Raw genomic sequence first — 4,070 nt, forward strand, 5'->3', positions numbered from 1 at the left:
AGCTACTCTCTCATGGTTGTTTCCTCCAGATGAACTGCGCTACTACTGAGGAGGACTCGCGGTGTTGAGAACTGCAGGAGTTTAGTTTCCCTCCTCTGGGACGGACACTCGTCAAATAATCACGTCAGTGGGTCTGAATGAAGCGTTTAGTCCAGCGCCATCTGGCGTTAGATTAACTCAATGCATTCTGTACTTAACCTCATCCAACACCTTGGTCACTATGTTAATATATAAGTAAATATATAAATTGTAGGCTGTATTAATGCTGAAGGTATTCCAGCTCTAGGTCTGTCTACTTCATGACACTATAAGTATATCATATTAAATGTAAAACACCTATCTTTATCTGCAAAGAAACTAATGTTAGTAACTACAGCTGTTACATAAATGTAATGGAGTAAAAGGTACAATATATCCCTCTGAAACTAGTGGGGTAAAGTGTTCCTGTCTATGGCCAGGTTAACCTGCCAGAAGGGAAAACATGAGCCAAGATGTGCGTCCCCACTTATTATCTTCATTTACACCTAATTTATTTAGGAGTACGCACTATGTACATTTTCACACAAGGCCCCTTTATAAGACAGGTAAACAAGACAGCTAAAAACACAGCGTCCACCTGTGTGCCCTTATCATTTCAGTTGATTTTATACTTCCATTTGCACATTACCAAACACATGTCTTATTAATCAGGTTTGTATTGGTGGTATCTTAAATGATGTCAGTATAGTTGTCATACATTGGCAACATACGCTTTTACTGCAATTTACAAGAATGGCAACCTCACGCATCACGCTGAGGATCACCCATCCACTAAATGAGCAACAGACGTTTAGGCACCTGGGGGAGAGCTGCTGTATGTCCTGATGTCTCTGGCTCAGGTGCCATCTGATGAAATAAGGTACAATGTGTACTTTACAGGGGTGGAAAGCCCATTACAAGTATACTGATGTAGCAAAATGGTATTCTTATGTATGTTAACATAACGTTTTGAGGACATACTAAATTAGTAATCCTTTGAAGAAGTTGATTTTTGATAATGTATTTTATTAGTATGCATTGCATTGATTGGAGCTTCCTTCCATTCACACAATAATAATAAAGAAACAAAATAACACTGCAGGTTTTGTATCAACAACTTTAAAATCAGATCACCGTTTTTTGTACAGTGTGGGTCTGACACCAAAATGATAAATGCTTTGTACATTTTGTAACAATGGGAGTTCAGCATTCGTACACCGATATTGTTGTCTCACTTGTTCCACCAAGAGCCTTTCACTCTTCCTTATCAATACAAGTGAAGCTGTATTGAAGAGACTAGCTGTACACCAAATGGTCTCTACACACTGAAAAAGAAATGTTAATAGAAATGAATTTGTCCTTTAAAACTGGGTCCTGAAATTAAGAGGAAGCATTGATAGGAGCAGGACAGCTGCTGTGTCAGGGTCGATATTGATCCAATGTCCATCACTTATTGTGGAGAGAGATCAAACCTCCCTCCCACGGTCCTACCCCCTTCCTCTGTGAACCTTTTTCAGCCCGGCTGTGATGTCCAGTCAATCAGAAGACAAAACACACTCAAGAAAAATGGCACTCTTCAATAAAGAGTTATGCAGAAATACTTAGGATAAATTTACTGTGTCACTGTTGCAAAGGTTTTTATCAATATATGTTTATAGTATTTAAAAAAAAACCATATATGCACTTAAAAATACATTTAAAAATATGGAGGATCATATGTTCAAAGGTTCAAACTGCCTCAATTAACTAAGTTTTAGCCATTTGTGTTTGTTTCTCAAAAAAAAATTCATTAAAAAGGCAATAAAAAAGAAATAAATTATTGCCATCATCAAGATTTCTTCACGTTTTTCTGAATTTGAAATAGGAACAGAAATTTGTTTTAATTTGGTAACTCAGATGTAAATTTAGTCAGATAACAAATGACCTATTTAAAAAAATAATAAGTTCCAACTTAGTGTCCTTCCAAAACTGTGGGATTTTTCATAGTTGGCATGAAGAAATGTGGAAAAAGAGGATGATATAAATGAAAATAATAAATGTAAATGTTATAGTTTCTGGTGGTAAAAAAAAAGTAAAATTCCCACATTCGTTCCAAGAATGGCCTCAAAATATATTCCAATTAATCAAAACAATCTAACCTCTTTCTATCAATCTATCAATCTATCAATATGCATGTATACACACTATACAACTGATAAGCTTGTAATGTTTCCTTGTAAAATGTACTGTGATTACAGTTATATGTAAAGTGTATAACTGTATTATATAACCAAATGATAGTACACAGCCTTATTGCAGATGGCCGGCACTTCTCTTACATAACGTGGGAAAGCGAGAGCATGGCCTCATTCATGGTCAGTGTGGCTCTCCCTAGGGTGTTTAATTAATCAAAAATTCAGTTTCAGCACCTGCCAATACGGCAGAGTTTGTGGGTGGAGTGATGGTCAACCTGATGTGAACTCGGGTCAAACTCTGCAGCCGGATCAATGTAGTAAAAGTAATCATCAGGTTATGAATGCTGGTAAGGCTGTGGGTAAAGGGGAGCCAGCTTTCTAAGGACCTGCTGCCATTGGTTGAGGTCTGTGTCTTCCTGCTGGCCCACATGCCCATCCCCACTGACCCCAGAAGTGTCCAAAAGGCCGGCCTGAATGGTGTGCGACCTTTCCACTGACCCTGTGGATGGGAGGGGGCTTTTAGTGCAACAACAGGGGGGTTGTGGAGAACATAGGAGCTGAGTCACACAAAAGGCTGCGACCACAGAGATGTTGACGAGTCCTCTCCACAGAGCCGGTCAACAGCTAACACTACTTATGAATCAGTGCTCCATACTGTAGGTCAACAATCACAGATCCATATTTGACTGCAGCTAAATTAGCTTGAGATAAACAGGCAGACCGTCCTCCCAGCTCTGTTGTGCACTGAAATGTAATTTAAAATAAATCCCAAAATGTGAGAAACATTTGGACATAAAAAAGCAGAATTGAAAGAGAAGAGTCAATGTTTTCCTGCTAATATGATGTGAAACATTCTGTTCGTCAGCTGTAAGTTTAAAAGTTTAAAAGTTGGGTGATGCCATTCACAAAGAATACAATGTGTTTTACTTCCCCCAGCTGGAACAATTCAGTACTACAAACACGTACTTTACATCTGTTCAAACTACATGAATCTGGTTAGATCATGTGTGCCACCCAAAAGAGAAACAACACATCTAATGACTAAATGAAAGAACTTACAGGATACTCTGAAATAATGGAAGAAAGATATCAGTGTCAGTTCTCAAAAATAAAAAGTCAAATGCTTTTCATTACATAAAATCCTAAAAAAACAGTTGAAATGGGCTCGATTTTTCCTTTATTGATGTCTTGTTAGAAAACAAAAGCCCAATTTTGAGAATTGGTGCGACAAAAAACAAAATGGGTGTTTTTGATTTGACAAATAGCAAATGCCAGCTCCAAGATGTGTCCTCATAACTCTTCATACAATCATCAAAGACACATACTAACAGTGCATCGTGTCATAAGCCCTCACCTGCTGTTATGCATTGAAACACAAAACTGAAAACAAAATCAACAACATATTTTAGGCAGTTTGTTTACTGCTCTATATCTGTTCCATAGCGTCATTTACACCAGGTGATAGACTCAGTTTCTTGTACTGGTGTTAAATGGTCTGCAAATCATATTGTGTAGAAATACAGAAAACTGGTTAACACTACAACCATTAGCATTTTTAAGGGGTATATTAACATGTATAACACACTTAAGTGTTTAATGGTGTACAGTTTTAGACAGTAATTATAACTTCTCAAATTAAGACATAGTTCTATTACTGGTGTTTATTGTAGCTTCCACTTATAGGTAACCATGGTTACCTAGAAGTAAAATCATCATTCAAAGTTAAGTGAATGCATTTTAGGTTCAGACCACTGCATCACTGCCTTTGCAGTCTTAGAATAGTTGTCTGAAGTGCTTCAAATCAGTGGTGAAAAACTGCAATAAGGAATAAAACAAATTCACATCAGTGGGAAAGACAGACATGAAGACACTGGATAA

The sequence above is a fragment of the Cebidichthys violaceus genome, unplaced genomic scaffold (assembly GCF_023349555.1).
Source record: "Cebidichthys violaceus isolate CVI_PGR_0920_01 unplaced genomic scaffold, fCebVio1.0.p SCAF_5, whole genome shotgun sequence".
Lineage (NCBI taxonomy): Eukaryota > Metazoa > Chordata > Actinopteri > Perciformes > Stichaeidae > Cebidichthys > Cebidichthys violaceus.